The sequence below is a fragment of the Bos javanicus genome, chromosome 9 (genome assembly GCF_032452875.1).
Source record: "Bos javanicus breed banteng chromosome 9, ARS-OSU_banteng_1.0, whole genome shotgun sequence".
In the NCBI taxonomy this organism is placed as follows: Eukaryota; Metazoa; Chordata; class Mammalia; order Artiodactyla; family Bovidae; genus Bos; species Bos javanicus.
Genome location: NC_083876.1, coordinates 87784572 through 87805194, shown reverse-complemented (window position 1 = coordinate 87805194; position 20623 = coordinate 87784572). Strand labels below are relative to the sequence as shown.

At 43.0% G+C, this 20623-nt stretch overlaps 1 protein-coding gene across 1 annotated transcript in view; it reads right to left on the bottom strand.

Annotated features, from left to right (window-relative positions):
* The window catches only part of PLEKHG1 (pleckstrin homology and RhoGEF domain containing G1), a 249265-nt gene that overhangs the window by 202385 nt on the left and 26257 nt on the right, over positions 1–20623 (bottom strand). The window lies entirely within an intron of this gene.

Here is a 20623-nt window from a genome sequence, read left to right as displayed (position 1 = left end):
CCAGAATTAAGCTTAGAGTCTGGAATTAAAAGTTAAATTTCTCCATGTGTCTGAATTTCAACCAGTTGACCCAGTACTGGAGAAATTGATATACTCTTTAGCTAAAATATTTTAAAAGTTTATTTCTATTTACTTCATTTATTTATTAAAGCTGTATCCCCAAAGCTATGTTTCAGGCCTCTTGGCAGTTTTCAGGTTAGCCTTGAGTGTGGTTCAATTTAAAGTCAAGACAGCAGTGGGTAACCTTTTGAACTTATTCCATTTGCCTTTTGAGCTTTTCATACTTTTTCTCTCCAACTACTCTTTACAATTTCACCAAATCATCAAGCTTTCTTAGACTACCCTAGGCCATGCATTTTTCCTATACTGCAAAATCATTTTCACATTTATTACTTTCTACTATTCACGCAGCTACTTGATGACATACTTTGTTTCCAAAGGCATGTAGGTTAGTTGACCTTTCCTCCTAAACCAAAAGGAAAACCAGTCTGATGATCAGGCAGTCTCTTCCATGTCTCCTAGTTATTCATGGCACTCAGTGCCTAAGTGGCACCCATACAGGAACGATGCTAGTCCCTGAATGGGTGAATGTGTGTAGTAACTATCAGTATGAATTCAACAGGGCCCTCTATATTCTCAGAAGGGAGAAAGGACCAGATTGGATTTTTAATACTGTGCTGGACATTGAGACTTCTCACAGCCACATTTACCCCACTGAAATGTGATATTTCATACAAATTCCCAGGAACATTATGCATGGGTTTCTCTCATTACTACCTTGAGCATCTAAGTATATTTTGTTATTGGAAGTTTAGACTGCTTCTTATTTTTAGAAAAACTTACAATTAATAACATGAATATCATCATTTAAATTTTAGAAAACTTTAATAATATATGAATATCATCATTTAAAAATGAGCAAATTTTTGTACATATGGCATTTATTATGGACACATAATAAAAAGTGAAAGTCCCACTTTCGCAACCCTTACTGCCTCCACTCCTCAGCCCCCAACCGAGGGGTGCAGTAGATCAGATCCTCCTGGCTCACCCACTAACCACTCTCTTAACAATACCCTTCACTCTGTTCCACTCTTGAACTCTGCAGATGCCCAGGAAAAGAACAACACAAGGTTAGTGTCCATCTTTCTCCTTTCCATCTTTCTACTATATCTGTGAGACAAAAACCACACATGCATCATGATATAACAACAATTCTGTGGTTTGCCAGCCTCAGTTGGGTTCTTGATGCTATTCAACCATCTTTTGACATTACTTTTTTAATTGAATGTTATCTGAACGCCTATTATGTGCCAGGGACTGTCCTGGGATAGCTGTTCCTGCCTTAACCCTTATCCACTCCTTCTATAGTTCCTCTCTGCAGCAGGTTTATCATTCACTTTGCCCCACAAACCTTCTAACTCACCCTAACCCCTGTTCTCAGAAAGCAGTCTGCTATGTTAAGGAAAACAAGGCCATCAGAACTCTCTGTCTCTCTCCACTTCCTAAGCCCTGCATGTTGAATCCATCTGTGGCTTCTCTTCTTTACTGTCTTCCTGCAGGTTCAGAGGAGAGGATGGTCAGAACTGAGGAGGGACATCTCATCACCACCATTCTCGATAGCATCCATACATCACTCTCCCCCATATATCCGAACACTCCCCCCTCCACTGGCTGTTTTCTCTCTACCTCGAAGTGTGATGGTCCTCAACCATGCTAAACCTCCCCTTTGGACTCTGTGCCTTCCCCTCCTCCCCAGCTTCCTTACTTGACCATATTTTTTCACTGTCACTGTTTATGATCCACTCATTTCCTCATCTCTCATTGACTCCATCTGTGCTTCTATTCCTTTGGTTCTGCCACTGAGATGACTAGGGCACAGGTCTTCAGAGGCTCCTGAATCATTCATTATTTACAGCTTTAAGCAAAGCCTTCAGACCTTTAGACTTCCCTGGTGGCTCAGAAGGTAAAGCGTCTGTCTACAATGTGGGAGACCAGGGTTCGATCCCTGGGTTGGGAAGATCCCCTGGAGAAGGAAATGGCAATCCACTCCAGTTACTATTGCCTGGAAAATCCCATGGACAGAGGAGCTTGGTAGGCTACAGTCCAGGGGGTCGCAAAGAGTCGAACATGACTGAGCGACTTCACTTTCCTTTCCTTTCCTTTTCCTTTCAGACCTTTATCTCCAACTGCCTGGAGAACAGCTCAGAATAGTCTCTTGGCTAATTACTCATCCTACTGGGAGAGTCAATTCCTAGGAAGGTTGATAAGTCCAGGGTCCCCGAGAAGGAGAAAGGGGTCCGAGGCTCTCAAGGAGGAAAAAAGGACAAACATTTTTTTTTTTTTTTTCTATATTGCTTTGTCTTAGTATAACAATGTATCTTGCTCGAGGATATGTTTCCCCTTAACAAGAACATTCTGACTAATCTTGTTATATTAAAACTTGTATACTGTGGCAGTGGATCTGGTAAGATCTTTCTATTGTTAGTTCTAACCCTGTTATCTTAAGATGTATGTTGTGGGAGTGGATCTGACAAAAGTATATAAGGCCTTGTTAAGATTAGCAAGGGGGGGCACTCTTTGTCCCCCTTCTGATGACTGGGTCAGAAGCTTTCTCTGTATCATTTTATACTTTAATAAAACTCTGCTACACAAAAGCTCTTGAATGATCAAGCCTAGTCCCTGGTCCCAAAGCTAAACCTTCTTCTTTGGAGATCACGAATCTGACATCGTTCACCGTAAGCTATCACTGCCAGCTCTACCCCGACTCCTGTGAGCCTCACATAGCACTGCACATGCTGGCAGGCTGGTGCTGCCTGCCTGTACCACCTCTGCTGATACACGTCTTCCTGCCTCTCTGGATTCCATCCTGTTCTCGCCGCTGCCTGGTGTATCACTCCCACCCTTTGTCACCTGGTAAAGCTGCAATGCCAAGGACCTCCTTCAGGAGGGTGCCCGTGAACAGAGCTTTTCCAGGTGATGCTCTGGCCTGGATTCTTCATTAGAAGATGCCCTTGTGACCTCAAGGGCAGCAACCCTGTCTCATCCGTGGGACCTCGGGCCCAGAGTCACTTGTTAAAAATGTGAAAGTGAATTATGAGTCTTCAAAGGAAAGCAAGTCCATTCGTTAGTTGTTCCCAGATGTGAAGTGTGCTTTTTGGCTTAGTAAAAATAAATAAAAGGTGCTTAAGAAGAAGAAAGCATTGCATAAGGTATTTGCACAGAATAGTTTAAAAGCCTAAATAAATAATTACATCATTAGCAAAATATCAACTAAGTCAGAAAGGGAGATTCAAATGAAGTCATCCTAGAAGGGCATGAAAACTTTAGTCTTTGATATTCTCTAACTTAAAGTCAGCTAGTTTCTCCAGGAACCTTCTAGTAAATAAAACCAATGGTTAGTGATACATACCACTTCATGGCAAAATGTCTTAGAAAATGTTCTTTAAAATACCACTTCGAGATAGAGTTCTTCTTCATTCCCCTCTTCCTTGTCTTTTAATCACCAGTATCCTTACAACCAATATCAGCTAGGTAAGCATAAAAAAACTTGAGAACTGATTCTCTGCATCTCTATTGGACTCACAAAGCAAACTGTAGGTATTACGAGACACTTGGAATCACTTTGCTACAAAGCTTATACTTCAATAAACCTTCAATATGGTCACAAAATATTGGCTGCCAATGGCAGGCTGTAAACCAGGATGTATAGGATAGTAGGATCCTATTTTTGAAAGAATAAAAAAAGACAAGCTGGCAGAAAAACATCTGGAAGGATGTAAAACAAAAATGTTATAAGTTGTAGCCACTCCAGCTGGTAGAATTTAAGTCTATGAAGGTTTTTATTTTTCTTCCCATCCCCAATTATCATGTATCACTTATATACTCTATTGTAAAAAGCTCTTTAAATAATAAATAACTGAGAAGCATGTCAGAGACCTCTGAGTCTTCTTCACACTGTTCACTGCAGAGACATCATCTCAAGCTCTGAGCTCAGTCCTAAGACCAACCAGATCCTTAAGAAAATAAAGATAATGTTGCTGAGAGCCTGAAGGCTTAACATAATTATGCAGAAAAGGTGCTGAAACTCATGCATTCACCTTTTTGTGCCTGACAAGATTTTCTAAATGCATTTTACATGTTCAATGAATATTTTTCATCTATGTGTACATGTATGCTTAGTTGCTTCAGTCATGTTTGACTCTGTGCGACCCTATAGACTACAGCCCGCCAGGCTCCTCTGTCTGTGGGATTTTCCAGGCAAGAATACTGGAGTGGACTGCCATGCCTTCCTCCAGGGTATTTTCCTCACCCAGGGATTGAACCCATGTCTCCTGCTCTCATGCATTGCAGATGGATTCTTTACCCACTGAGCCACCTGGAAAGGAATTTTTCTTCTATCAGGTCAGTTCAGTTCAGTGCTCAGTCCTGTCTGACTCTTTGCAACCCCATGGACTGCAACACCCCAGGCCTGCCTGTCCATCACCAACTCCTGGAGCTTGCTCAAACTCACATCCATCAAGTTGGTCATGCCATCCAAGCATCTCATCCTCTGTTGTCCCTTTCTCTTCCTGCCTTCAATTTTTCCCAGCAGCAGGGTCTTTTCTAATAAGTCAGTTCTTCACATCAGGTGGCCAAAGTGTTGGAGCTTCAGCTTCAGCATTAGTCCTTTTAATGAATACTTAGGATCAATTTCCTTGAGGACTGACTGGTTGGATCTCCTTGTAGTCCAAGGGACTCTCAAGAGCCTTCTCCAACACCACAGTTCAAAAACATCCATTCTTTGGCACTCAGCTTTCTTTAAGGTCCAACTCTCACATCCATGCATGGCTACTGGAAAAACCATAACTTTGACTAGATGGACATTTGTTGGCAAAGTAATGTCTCTGCTTTTTAATATGCTGTCTAGGTTGGTCATAGCTTTTCTTTCAAGGAGCAAGCGTCTTTTAATTTCAAGGCTGCAGTCACCATCTGCAGGGATTTTGTTTGTTAGTCACTTAGTCATGTCTGAATGTTTGCAATCCCATGGACTGCAGCCCGCCTGGCTTCTCTGTCCATGAAATTCTCCAGGCAAGGATATTGGATGGGTTGCCATTTCCTGCTCTGTGATTTTGGAGCCCAAGAAAATAAAGTCTCTCACTGTTTCCATTGTTTCACCGTCTATTTGCCACTAAGTGATGGGACTGGATGCCATGATCTTTGTTTTTTGAATGTTGACTTTTAAGTCAGCTTTTTCACTCTCCTCTTTCACTTTCATCAAGAGGTTCTTTAGTTCCTTTTCGCTTTATGCCGTAAGGGTGGTGTCATCTGCATATCTGAGGTTACTGATATTTCTCCTGGCAATCATGTGCTTCATCCAGCCCAGCATTTCACATAATGTACTCCTACATATAAGTTAAATAAGCAGGGTGACAATATTTGGCCTTGACATATTCCTTTCTCAATTTTGAACCAGTCCGTTGTTCCATGTCCAGTTCTAACTGTTGCTTCTTGACCTGCATACAGATTTCTCAGGAGGCAGGTCAGGTGGTCTGGTATTCCCATCTCTTTCAGAATTTTCCACAGTTTCTTGTGATCCACACAGTCAAAAGCTTTAGCGTAGTCAATGAAGCAGAAGTAGATGTCTCTCTGGAATTCTCTTGCTTTTTTATGATCCAGTGGATGTTGGCAATTTGATCTCTGGTTCCTCTGCCTTTTCTAAATCCAGCTTGAACATCTGAAAGTTCTTGGTTCATGTACTGTTGAAGCATGGCTTGGAGAATTCTGAGCATTACTTTGCTAGTGTGTGAGATGAGTGCAATTGTGTGGTAGTTTGAACATTCTTTAGCATTGCCTTTCTTTGGGATTGGAATGAAAACTGACCTGTTTCAGTCCTGTGGCCACTGCTGAGTTTTCCAAATTTGCTGGCATATTGAGTGCAGAACTTTCACAGCATCATCTTTCAGGATTTGAAATAGCTCAACTGGAATTCCATCACCTCCACTAGCTTTGTTTGTAGTGATGGTTCCTAAGGCCCACTTGACTTTGCACTCCAGGATGTCTGGCTCTAGGTGAGCGATCACACCATCGTGGTTATCTGGGTCATGAAGGTCTTTTTTGTAGAGTTCTTCTGTGTATTCTTGCCTCCTCTTCTTAATATCTTCTGCTTCTGTTATGTCCATACCATTTCTGTCCTTTATTGTGCCCATCTTTGCATGAAATGTTCCCTTGGTATCTTGAATTTTCTTGAAGAGATCTCTAGTCTTTCCCATTCTATTGTTTTCCTCTATTTCTTTGCATTGGTCACTGAGGAAGGCTTTCTTATCTCTGTCTGCTTGCTATTCTCTGGAACTCTGCATTCAGATGGATATATCTTTCTTTTTCTCCTTTGCCTTTCACTTCTCTTCTTTTCTCAGCTATTTGTAAAGCCTCCTCAGACAATATTTTGCCTTTTTTGCATTTCTTTTACTTGGAGATGGTTTTGATCACAGCCTCCTTTACAATATTATGAACCTCTGTTCATAATTCTTCAGGCACCCTATCAGATCTAATCTCTTGAATCTATTTATCACTTCCACTGTATGATTGTAAGGGATTTGATTTAGATCATACTTGAATGGTTCAGTGGTTTTTCCTACTTTCTTCAATTTAAGTCTGAATTTTGTAATAAGGAGTTCATGATCTGAGCCACAGTCAGCTCCCAGTCTTGTTTTTGCTGACTGTATAGAGCTTCTCCATCTTCGGCTACAAAGAATATAATCAGTCTGATTTTGGTATTGACCATCTGGTGATGTCCATGTGTAGAGTCATCTCTTGTGTTGTTGGAAAGGGTGTTGCTATGACCAGTGTGTTCTCTTGGCAAAACTCTGTTAGCCTTTGCCCTGCTTCATTTTGTACCTCAAGGCCAAACTTGCCTATTACTCCAGGTATCTCTTGACTTCCTACTTTTGCATTCCAGTCCCCTATGATGAAAAGGGCATCTTTTTTGGTGTTAGTTCTCGGAGGTCTTGTAGGTCTTCATAAAGCCATTCAACTTCAGCTTCTTCAGCATTAGTGGTCAGGGCATAGACTTGGATTACTGTGATATTGAATGGTTTGCCTTGGAAATGAACAGAGATCATTCTGTCATTTTTGAGATTGCACCTGAGTACTGCATTTTGGCCTCTTTTCTCATCTATACTTAGTGCCCAATTCTTCCAGACTCAGTTCATATGTAACCTCATCTGAGAATCCTTCCCTGATCGGTATGATTTGGGCTGAGGTCCTGTAATAGAAGAATAACTTGACTCCATGTTGGGTCTATTCCTTTAGCTCTAACCCTTGTGCTCTCTTGTCTATGCTTAGTCACGCTGACTCTGCACCTTTTGTAAAGGAATGTTTCCTATATCCTGAAATATACATGAGAGCCCATTCTCAAGGCTCTGATCTTTACTATTCATATAGAGATAAGAAGATGCAGAACAGAATACAGTGATTGTCTTGTTGGAAGTTTACAGGAACAATGACCAGAAAGAACAAAGGATTCTGGCGTTAAGAAGTTTGCAACAGCCAACCACACCCTCTCCCCTTTTAAAAGAAGCCAGAATTCTAGCTCGGGTAAGATGGTTCTTTGGGGGCACCAGTCCACCATCTTTTCTGCCTGCTGGCTTTCCAAATAAAGTGGCTATTTCTTGCTCCAACACCTTGTCTCTTGATTTACTGGCCTGTCGTGCAGTGAGCAGTAGAAACTTAGACTCGATTACAAGCCTTCCCATTTGTTCTTAAACTCTGCACATGTCTATCACTCCTGCATCCTCTCCCCTGCATTGTAATACCATCTTCCTGTCTGTATTCCCAGCTGGACTCTGTGCTCCAAGTGGGTGGCTACATTCCTCCTTTGCTTATCACCTGTAGCACGAAAACAGTGCCTGACGAGGTAACAGACATTCAGCAAGCATCGACAGAATGAATTGATCCACCCACAGAGAGTACTCTGCTCCATCCCAGGTATATCAGGGTGCTACCTTTGCATGATGTACGTTCAGTATTCTGCCTTCCCAGAAGCAGTGGGGACAGAACATTCAATGAACTGGCCTGAAAAGTGTCTAGAAGCCTTTTAGTTAACAGGAATAGCCTAGGTAGGATTGCTCATGGGAAGGCAGCAGGAGGTTGTGAGTTGAAGTTCATGCAGAACTTTGACAGAAAAAAGGAGACAAGATGTTCAGGAGGGGAACATTGAGATCAAGGGCAGGGGCAGGAAAAGCATGGTATATTTAGACAAAGACATCACACATATCTATAAACCTCCCCACTCTCCCCACTTGGCCTAACTCTTCCACTACCTTTACCATCATTATTCTGTCTTTGTCCCTCTTAGATCGAGGCCCTGGAAGGAAGAATATATCTTTCCTGTTCAGATCAACAGTGATTTCACTTACTGTTAAGTAAATGATCCCTTTCTATATAGACAACTTTAATTCTGGGCAGTTCCAAAGTGCCATCCACAGGGTAGTACTCAAATGTGTTGGATTGATTCACATCTGTCAAGAATCTCACCTAACACGGAAGACACAGAACTGTGCTGGAGCTGTGGGTCACAGAACACTGGGCAGGGTAATTTTCCTAGTCAAGGATGCAACTTCGGGCTCATGTGGGTCAAGGGGCGCTTAGTACTTGAGCAAGTACTGCCTCTGGTGGCCATCACTCCTGCTTTCCTATGATAAGTCCTGTGCTGCCTGTTAAGGGTTTAGTGAATTGACCTGCACGGGTCTCCGGACCTTGGTATTAGCAGATCTATTGTTAGAGGGGTCTCCTTCCTTACCTCCCCCTTATCTCCACCAGCTAAACAGTCAGAGGTTCTCACTATTCACTTAGTTGAACTGCATATATTTATCAGAACAAGTTTACATTGTGTTTGCAACCATGAAAAGCTTTGTTGCCATCACTGAAAGGCAAGTAAATAGAGGCAAATGATTCAAAAGACAGACCTTGTTCTCTGAGTCATGTCCCCCAGGCAGCTGACCCTCATGAGTGGACACTAACCTCAGAGTAGCCAGAACCCTCATAGCTTTCAAATGTCCATTCTGCACACAAGTAAAGGATGATTTTGTTTTGCAATAATTAAGGGAGGTTTTATGAAAAAGTATTTATAAGACTGAATAGTAAGTTTTTTAATATTAAAAATTACAATATCACAGCCTGAGTACACTATTTATGCAAAGGATGACTGTTCCCAGGGATTGGATGCCTATACCATCGACAGGTTGGTGACTGTGAAATGCAAAATGTGACCTTACTATTAAGCCCAAAGCCACTTTTCTTTTCCCAAAAGGAAAGGAGCCCTCTTCATCCTATTCAGAATAGAATGTGATAATGTGGTCTAGCTTAATACTTTAGATATCAAAAGAACCAATAAGATTTCTAAACATGAACATGCCCAACTTATTATTCTTATATCTTCATTGTTCATATAAAAAAAAAGAGGATTGAATTAATCTTTACTGTTTGGCACCAGGATTCTAGGATTTAATTACTTTGATTTTTATGTATACATATGCATAAAAATTACATGGATTACATATATTTAAGTGTATAAATACACATATAAAGTATAAAAAAATATCATTGCTGTGGAAGTCAAAGCCTATGGTACAGACACACAGCCAAGTGGTCCGTCTAAAATTCAGGACATTTGATAGCCAATACACATGAGTTGTTCTCTAGCAAATCACAAGTTCTTTATACTCACAAACTGACTCTCTTCTGACCAAAGCATTGCTAGTCACTAAAATAATACAGCGCCATACATACTCTTTCAGAATTTACAATAAACTGTGGAAAATTCTGAAAGAGATGGGAATACCAGACCACCTGACCTGCCTCTTGAGAAACCTATATGCAGGTCAGGAAGCAACAGTTAGAACTGGACATGGAACAACAGACTGGTTCCAAATAGGAAAGGGAGTACGTCAAGGCTGTATATTGTCACCCTGCTTATTTAATTTATATGCAGAGTACATCATGAGAAACGCTGGGCTGGAAGAAGCACAAGCTGGAATCAAGATTGCCGGGAGAAATATCAATCACCTCAGATATGCAGATGACACCACCCTTATGGCAGAAAGTGAAGAGGAACTAAAAAGCCTCTTGATGAAAGTGAAAGAGGAGAGTGAAAAAGTTGGCCTAAAGCTAAACATTCAGAAAACGAAGATCATGGCATCTGGTCCTATCACTTCATGGGAAATAGATGGGGAAACAGTGGAAACAGTGTCCGACTTTATTTTTGGGGGCTCCAAAATCACTGCAGATGGTGACTGCAGCCATGAAATTAAAAGACCCTTACTCCTTGGAAGAAAAGTTATGACCAACCTAGATAGCATATTCAAAAGCAGAGATATTACTTTGCCAACAAAGGTCCGTGTAGTCAAGGCTATGGTGGTCATGTGGTCCAGTGGTCATGTATGGATGTCAGAGTTGGACTGTGAAGAAAGCTGAGCGCCAAAGAATTGATGCTTTTGAACTGTGGTGTTGGAGAAGACTCTTGAGAGTTTCTTGGACTGCAAGGAGATCCAGCCAGTCCATTCTAAAGGAGACCAGTCCTGGGTGTTCTTTGGAAGGACTGATGCTAAAGCTGAAACTCCAATACTTTGGCCACCTCATGCAAAGAGTGGACTCATTGGAAAAGACTGATGCTGGGAGGGATTGGGGGCAGGAGGAAAAGGGGACGACAGAGGATGAGATGGCTGGATGGCATCACCAACTGGATGGATGTGAGTTTGAGTGAACTCCGGGAGATGGTGATGGACAGGGAGGCCTGACGTGCTGTGATTCATGGGGTTGCAGAGTCGGACATGACTGAGCGACTGAACTGAGCTGAACTGAACTGATACATACTCTGCTGTGTGACTCTTGGTCAAGAAAGAATCACGACCACGATGAAGAACACGAACATTAAAGGGTCCCCACAGCGCTCACGTCAATTCAGAATGTGTGTCTCCACTGAGGGGCTTTCAGTGGCACCACCCATCTTCCACATCCGGGTTTCTGTCTTTCTTTACTTCCGTTTAAGCCATCACTCCTGACAGTTCCAGCTGGCTTACTGAGGACCCTAAAATATGCCTGATTGAGGGTCTCCCTGGCCTCAGCCCCACCCTGGGTCACCCTCACAGCCTTGCTACTCAATGTGTGACACCAGGAAGAACATCTAGGAGCTGCTGGAAAGGTATTCAGAGCCTCAAGTGATTCCTACCCAGAGAGAAATAGAGAAGCCACTCCAGACTTCACCCCACAAGACAGGGCATCATCTGTGGCCTCTAGAGACAAAGCAGATTGTCCAATGAACCTTCTTCACCAATCCCCATCCTGCCACGCGTGCCCAAATATATACTCTATTCTCTAGAAATCCAGAGTAGTCCCCTTCATGCTGCCTGCCATGGAGCCCTCCTCCCTTGCACTCTCTGTAAAGCTGCTCCTGGAAGTCCATGATGCTTTCCCTTCTTCCTCAGCAGTGTGACACCAGCAGCCTCAGCTCCATCCCTGGGCCTCCTCCCTTGGGCTCCCAGGCTTTGAGGTCCCCAGGGATTTGGCGTTTGGCAGGCCTGTTGGGTTCTTTCTCCTGTAGGAACCCAGGCAGCAGCAGTGAGCTCGACAGCAGAGGCCACAGTCAAGACTGGGGATCATAGCAGCTAAAACAGCCTTAGGCCAAACCACTGGCAATGATTAACATGCCGGGCACTTCACAGATGGAGTGCTGGGGGGACTTATGGCTAAAAACAGGCCAGGGAGCCACAGAGTCACTTGAGAGTTTAAAGACTGGTCACTTTTGTAAGCTGGAACAGACAAAGGGTTCAGCACACATCGGGAGCTCAATAAAAATAGATTAGATGGCGTCAAGGATGCCCACAGTCGAAGTGTGCATAGACACACGCAAACACATAGCCTCCCACTTGAGATTCCAGACACACGATGCTGGTGGTTGAGTGGGGAGGACACTTGTGATCAATGACAAGTCAGGGCAGAGGGGTGGTGGGGGCATAAAGATAAAGCCTGTCCTGCTGAGCTGGCGGAAGGAAGCTGAGCTGGATGTCCAAACACGTTGTAGAGACTTAGCCCTCGTATGTCTATGGCTCCCCTTCCGCAGGTCTGACCATCCACTGCAGTACCCCAGACTGACAGCAGCCCTCTGGGTACCCAACTCACCAAGGCAGATTGTTAAAGCATACTGAAGTTTGGAAGAAATGCTTAAATATATATATTTTTTAGTTATTATATTTGTTTTATATTATAAATATAATAGATGCCCACTGTAAAAATAACCTAGAGAGTAAATAAAGGAAAGCAAGAAAAAAGCTTCACGTGTAACTCAGAAAGAATCATAGCTACAGAAACAGTAGTTCTTTTCTTCTAGTCTTGCCAGTTTATTTGTTTACAATAAAGAATGGAGGGTAAACAATTTAGTGTATTCTGACCTTCCCCCCCTGCCCCAAGCATTATAACAATGACATTTCTTAGGAGAGAACTTTAAACTGTGGATGGTTTGTTATTTGCAGCAAAAATGCTTCAGAAAATGTCAGAAAGGTTGCAGACTTAGAGACTGTTTCCATTCTCAGTAGGCCAGAGAGCAGGGAACCAGGGTGGACAGCCTGGTGAAAGTGGCAGAGAAAGTAGCAGCCAGCCCCTAGGAGCACTCTGGCAGGAAGCTGACCCCCACTAAGCCCTATTCTCCATTACACCTCCTCCACCAGCCCAGATCCTGTTCTTCTGACTAACCTGGTTCAACCCTACATGCCCACCTTCAGAAGCCTCCAGCCGTGCTCGGAAGCTTCTGTAATCCTCTTGCTAGCCAAATGGGGAGTGATTTCTGGTAAGAGAAAAGGGAGGCCCTGAATCCACTGGAGCAGGGGAAGAAGTATTCTCAGATGCACACTTAGAGCTTATAATTCCCTGTAACTCTTGGTGTACATGGCGGCTCACGTGCAAATGACCTTGCAGCCATTGTGATACACCTTCTCCACTTGGCTGCTGAGAGAGAGGACTCCTGGCTTTTCTCCCCCATGGGCTGCTCCTTCCCAGTATCCTGGGCTGGGTCTTTCCTTCATCCATTCTTTAAGCTGGGATGCCCCAGGATCTGCCTTCCTGCCTTTTCTCTGTCTACACTTTCTCTGTAAGCAATCTTATTGCTTGTAACACCACAGCTTGCTGAGAGTTTCCAGGTGCACAGCTCCTCCCCGGAACTCTGTCCCAACCACCAGATTCACGTGCCCAGTGTGTTCCTGGCTTCACCACTGAAAGCTGAGATGCCTTTTCAAGATCCAGCCTGACCACAGACTCCTAACTTCTCATCCTTGCAAATCTGCCTTTCCCCTTAATGCCAAATGCACTCAGATGTTCAGGCTAATATTCTTGACTCCATCAGTTACCCTTTTCTTTCCGATGCCCCACAAGTAGGCTGTCCATAAACCTCAGTCGGCCCATTCTCGGCAGATATCCAACTGTGGCCCACCAATTCCGCAGCTCCCACCCTGTCATCTCTCATCTGGACAGACCTCCTACTCACTGATCTCTCTGCCCATAACCATGCTTCCCCAGTGCAGATTCTACAAACAGAAGCCAGAGCAGTTCTGTTCCTGTGCAAATCATGGCACTCCCAGCTTCAAACCCCTCCAGTGGCTTTCCATTACATGCAGAGCAAAGCCAAGGTCCTAATTAGGACCTATGTCCTAAGGCCCTTTCCTCCATTCACCTCCCAGCTGAACAAGGGAGAGACTGCTTTGAAGACAACCCAGTGGGCAGTACTGGTCTCACATAAAGTATGGTCTCGCCTGGAACCTCTCCAATAGTTTATATCCTCAGCCACCCTGGCTGGGGAAAGGCTGAATAAGTATCATTCATTGTTACTTATATAAAATTAATTTTTTTCTGAATGTAGATATCTCAAAAGATCCTGAAAAATACAGGAAAGTATAAATACAATAAAAATCAAAATGTCAAAGAGCCAAAAGATAACTATTATTAGCATTACTATTTTGATCGAATTTCCTGCCTTTCTAGTCTATGCAGTATTGACGTTTTTCAAAAAGTAGATTATTCTATGCTGATTTGATCTTCCTCTTTCTTACATGTCTTAAACTTATCATGGATAATATCTTGGGAAATTTTAATTGCACACAGTAGTCCCTTGGATGAATACATCATCAATTACTCAGTTCTTCATTATTGAAAATTTAGGTTGTTTATTGCAGCAATATAAAAGCTTGCACATAATCTGGTGTACAGAAAGGTTTATTTCTTTAGGGTATAATCTTGAAAATAGAATTACTAGGTAAAAGGGTATGGACATTTGAGGCCTGATACACATGGGCAAATGGCAGGAACATACATTCCAAGTAGCAATGTGTCCCTGAGCTCAACCTTTATCTCCAACTGTGCCGAGTTCACACCACCTGGATATACTAACATCATTGCAAGCCAGGAGCTGGTCTGAGGAATCCTACCCTTGTGTCCAAACCAGCGCCCTGGCCAGTTCCTCCACCATGACCCACATGGGTCCAGTTTCCCAGGCTAGGAACCTCAGTTTTTTCCTCTCTATCAATCCCTCAGCGGGTCGCCCTGCACCCCCAGCATGTGGCACATGCACGTGTGCACACACACACACATGTGCTTTCTCTTGGAGGGGGCTTCTCCATTTCCATTGCTTTCCAGTCCCCTCTGAGGCCTCACCACCTGCACACGGGTGGTGGTTCCATCACCACTTGTCACCCCCGGGCAGAACTTCTCCACTGTATGTGCCTGGGAATCAAATGGGGATATTGTTACAGTGAAGACTGCTATCCTACAGAATAATACAACGGTTACACAATCATCCTGTCCTCTCTGCTAGATTATAGGGCCATTAGTAGTAGGGGCAGAATATTAACCAACTCTATCGAACTAGATGAATTCAAGCCCAAGTCTCTCTGACTGAGTCAAGTTAATACCTAATCTAGGTAGAGAGGGTATAACATAGCAGGGCAGGGACAGGTATGTGTGTGTGTGTGTTTTCCTACTTACATACCATCCCTAAAACAAATGTCCATTTGCTAAGGACTCTTTGAAAGTTGATCTCAAAGGAATCTAAAAAGAAACCAGGATTGAAGTGCTATGTGTGAAAGCTGCTACTTTTATGCTATTCTTCAGGCAAGGGGTTTTCTGCTGGGTCAACATCCCTTTTGAAGTTTACACCAAGAAAAATATACACAAATTAAACGGCACTGGCAATTTACAGTAAAACAGAAAATCCTGCTCAGAGAAGAAAACAACCTGAAACGTATTACATTTCAAACCTCTGAAAGCGGGAGTTCAAATGCCTAAATCATGGCTTCATCACTCAGCTATCCTACAGAAACAGCACCCCCTCAGACAACCATTCCAATATTACCAAATCTTGAAAACATGTACTTTGGGTTCACTCTGTTTCCCATATGGTGGACATCAGACTAGTTACATTTGCAGGAGTGATCCTACACCAGAACAGGTTCTATTTTAAAATCCCTTTATCATGTGGTTACAAGGACATCATTAAAATAAATATTAATGGAGGCCTATATCTGTTCTTAAAACATGGAATAAAGCCTGCATTCCATAAAACTCCCTGCACAGTGCAGAGCAACATGTCTAGAAGGCAAAAAAGCAGCAATTGTTTGTCATTATCTGTGTAATCTAGGATTTAAGTTCCTGATGATGGCAGATGGTTATAAATTTCTCCAGCAATGCTCAAGGCAACAGCGCCGATGAAATCTTCTCTAACCATGGCAAGCATATGTTGACACAGATATTTATATTCAATTTGCCAGGCAGGACACATGTATATCCAATTTTGTTAAACCTGTAATCCTAATAAACAAAATCAATGTGCCAATGTTGGATTTTTCAGGTATGTAGTAATTCTCTTCACTTTATACTTGCAAACTAGACTAGTAGAGACTTTTTCTTTTAAAGATGAAGATCCCCCAAAAAGAAAAAAAGTGCAGTTTCCCAGAAGGAAACCAGATGTTTAAGTTTTCTTCTCAAAAATGATGTTAGCGGTTTTTTTTTTTTTTTTTTTAAAGACCATCGTTATTTGTAAGCTCAAGTTTCTTCCTCTTCACTCCTGAAATTTGCACCACAATAATCTGTGAAAATGTTCACTCTTCTTAATGGAAGAAATCATGATAACCTTACTTTTGAACAAAGAAAAAATTTCCATTTGGATCAGAGATTGTTGCCACATTAGCAAGATTCAGGGGTAGTGAGAACTATGTCCTTCATTCTCTCATAAGTGAGAGTCATTTCAAAGCCGATTTTGTAGCTTCTAATAGAGCTCAGGGAGAAAAATGATTAAAAACTTTCTTTCTATCACTGTCTGCCTCAACAACGCCTTTCAAGACATAAATATTTTTCATTCTTCAAATAAATATTTTGTCCAGAATTTGACATGGTATAAATAAACATTTCTGTCCATGGACTTCCTGATTTAACTTGTGCTATCACATCTCTGCTTTCAAACTGTGATGTTGGAGAAGACTTGAGAATCCCTTGAACAGCAAGGAGATCAAATCATCAATCCTAATGGAAATCAGTGCTGAATATTCACTGGAAGGACTGATGCTGAAGCTGAAGCTCCAACACTTTGGCCACCTGATTCGAAGAACTGATTCAATGGAAAAGACCCTGATGCTGGGAAAGGTTGAAGGCAGAAGGAGAAGGGGGTGACAGAGGATGAGATGGTTGGATGGCATCACCAACTCAATGGACATGAGTTTGAACAAGCTCCAGGAGATGGTAAAAGACAGAGAAACCTGGAGTGCTACAGTGCATGGGGTCACAGAGTCAGATTCGACTTAGTGACTGAACAACAACAACAACAGTCACATCTCTGGAAACAAGATTTGGGATAAACTTCTTAATCTATGATGAGAGAACTGCAGAGGCTAGTCAGTGATTTTCCATCTTCCCTGCCTCTCAAAGTGTCCATTCAGTACAAAGCATGGCTTATTTGCTTCTTCTCATTCATAAGCTTTCCTGAGTTTCACAGTTGAGGGCAAAGGCATTTAACTTTAAATAACTTTTTATAGCTGTGATGTAAATTGAGGATAAACATGCCACAGACACACACACACACACACACAGAATTTTAGGATAAAGCTTGAACTACTCCTAATACTTATGGGATATTGTTCCTCAAGCATACTATCCAATGGGCTTGAATTCTTTGATATTGTGCCTTTGAGCTTTTTGAAATGGAATTGTTAACGACCTATTCAAAGAGGTTTATTTACCTTAGATATATACCATAATACATGGCTGGTGTCATAGGTGAACCTTAATAACATAGAAACAAATAGCATCCCTTCCAAAAAAAACAAAAACCGTACCCACAGAGTACGTCTGAGCCCTGGGAGGTCTGAAGCGGCGTTGGGTAACCTGGGAAGGAACAGCAGCTATGGGAGCTTCCCCTTCACTCAAGAGCACCAGGCAATGAACAGAACTGACCTCCCAGTGTCCTTCACAGACGGAAACACACGGGAGATCAAACCCGACTCCTGAGCACAAGGACTTGGACGGATCTTTCAAGGCCAGCGTGCTCAAGCCTTAGCCTTCAGGGAAGACCACACTGAAACTTAGCCAGGACATGGAACCGTGAACCTTTGCCTGAAGACCTCTGCAGAGGATAACACCCTGTCTCTGGGAAAATGTGCAGTGTTTCTATACACCCTTCCTTCCTGGAAATACAATGTGGGCCTTTTTTTTTTTTTTTTTGGTCTTTATTTAATGAACTGCAAGCATTTTCATATATATTTTAGGCAATAAAACCCATGTATGGTTTATGTTGCAGGTACTTTCTCTCAATCTGTCCCCTTCATGGTATCTTTTGCAGTGTTTTAAATCACTCTTACAACTTTTTTTGCGGTCACTGAATTGTTTGAAAGTAAGGCACAGATATCTCTCCCCATTCCTCTGGGTTTCATCATGCATCCGCCCAAAGTGGCACTTTCTGTAGATTCACAATCCATGAAAATTAAGAGTTCCATAACACCATCTCATACCCAGTCCAAGTTCACAGTTAACCAGCTGTCTTTTATGGGCTCAATCATATCTCCCCCAAATTCATATGTTGAAATTGGAACCCCCAAAACCTAAGAATGGGACTGTATTTGGAGATAGGGGCTTTAAAGAGGTAAGTAGATTAAAATGAGATCATTAGGGTGGGTCCTAGTCCAATATGACTCTTGTCCTTGTAAGATAAGGAAATTTGGAGAGTCATACACAGATGAAACACCACGTGAAGTTACAGGGGAAAGACGACCATCTACAAGCCAAGGAGGAAGGCCTCAGAATGAAACTGGTGCCGACAACATCTTGATCTTGGACTTCTGGCCTCTAGAACTGTGAGAAAATTAATTTCTTGTGTTTAAGGCCACTGAGTCTATGGTGCTTTGTTATAGCAGCCCAAGCAAACTGATACACTCTCCTAAGATTATGCTACATTTTTTGGATATATATAACTCAGTCAAGGCTCACTCACTATATTTGGTTGTTATGGAAAAATTACGGGCTTTGATTTCAGACAAACTGGATTTCATATATGCATTTCCTCCTTGGTGTAAGCAAGTTCCTTATTTCCAGGCTTCCATTTCCTGGATGGAGACCACAGCTAACCTTGTCTGATGCTGCTGAAGTTAGGCTGCTTGTGGGGACGGCCGAAAAAGAAAACAAAACTCTGAAAAGTGACTGGGCACAGAAAGCTTTCAGTAAATGTCCCTCCCATTCCTTGATCCAAACAGAAATCCCCCAATTTCTGTGTGAAGTAAGGATGAAGCCCTGATGACTACACCTGTTAGAATGACGAGGGTGATAACAGAGCCTTCTGGCTTTTTTGCACAAACTAAAATTGTCCTGGCTGAATTTTTTCAAAGAGACTGTCCCTCAGCAGTCATGTCACCAGGCCCTCCATAGTAGGGGAGACCTTTACCCACAAGGAGTTGCAATCCTGATGGAAGTGAATTAAATCATTTGATTCACAGTGGAAGGCAACACCTGAGCACTTCAGAGGTGAACTTATTCACCACAGCAGCTCTGTGAGGTGGGGACTGTTTTCTCCTGACAGAACATAGCACAGAGGAAAGTTGAGGGGATGGGGAGGGAGGCAGGGTTCTCCTGAGCAGGGGGTCCTTGGGGTGGGGTGGGGGACAGGACCCCAAGAACAAGGAGCAGGATGGCCCCAAGTCCCAGGCACCACAACATAGGACTTCAGACAGGACAGTAATGGGGAAAAGAGTGGGAAGAAGCAGCTGGGGTCTTCTCATCGGGGCCAAGTGAGAATCTGCAGTAAATTCTCTAGGCGTGGGCAATTTCTTCAGGTTTCCACATGGGACATACTTTCTGGGGCACTGCCTGCTGCCTCCCTAAGAAGGAAGGAAACCCAGACCTTCCTACTCCTCCACAGAGGGCTCTCATGTGACATCACTGCTTCTCAGGCTTCTTTTACATTCTTCAACGTGACTGAGGCACCCAAAATGCCTCAGTTTACGGTTATAAATTCTAATATTGATCATGCTGCTAAGTTGCGTCAGTCGTGTCTGACTCTGTGTGACCCCATAGATGGCACCCACCAGGCTCCCCCATCCCTGGGATTCTCCAGGCAAGAACACTGGAGTGGGTTGCCATTTCCTTCTTCATTGCATGATAGTGAAAAGTGAAAGTGAAGTCTCTCAGTCATGTCCGACTCTTAGTGACCCCATGGACTGCAGCCCACCAGGCTCCTACGTCCATGGGATTTTCCAGGCAAGAGTACTGGAGTGGGTTGCCATTGCCTTCTCCAAATATTGATCATATTAGAAACTAAAACTTAAAAAAGTTCAAAATCTGTAGTAATTATAAAAGAGACACTGTAAACCCACGACCAGTTCATATGTCACATTTTAATGAAAAATAATAATTCTTAAACCAAAACCACTTTGTGAGGAGAGTGTCACTGTTTTACAGTTTCCTAAGTCTCTTGAATGTCTGGCTTTATCGAAGACAGCTAGGTTCTTGCATCTCCCTCTGCATTCAGTCTCTCGCGCTCTCATATGTCATGGCATCTTTGGAAAACACTGCTGCAGCCTCATGAGAGAAGTGAGGGAAAAGGCAGGGTCTTAGTATTCCTATGAACATAGTTTTGGCCTCATGGACCCATGTAAGGGTCTTAGGGACCCATACTGGGACCCTGGTCCATACTTGAAAGAGTGCTAGAGTCTAAGGATGCTATGCTTAGTCGCTCAGTCATGTCCAACTCTTCGCCATCCCATGGGCTGTAATCCACCAGATTCCTCTGGCCATGAGATTCTCTAGGCAAGAATACTGGAGTGGGTTGCCATTTCCTACTCTAGGGAAAGATGCTATAATTGTATTCGTGTATTTATTTTTGACTGTGCTGGGTCTTCGCTGCTGTGTGAGCTTTTCTCTAGATGCCGAGGGCAGGGGTTACTCTCTAGCTGCGGTGTGCAGGCTTCTCACTGCGGTGGCTTCTCTTGTTGAGGAGCACGGGCTCTAGAGCACAGGCTAGCTGTGGTGCATGGTCTTAGCTGCTCCACAGCATGTGGGAATCTTCCTGGATCGGGGAGTCAACCCGCATCTCCTGCACTGGCAGGTGGATTCTCTACCACTG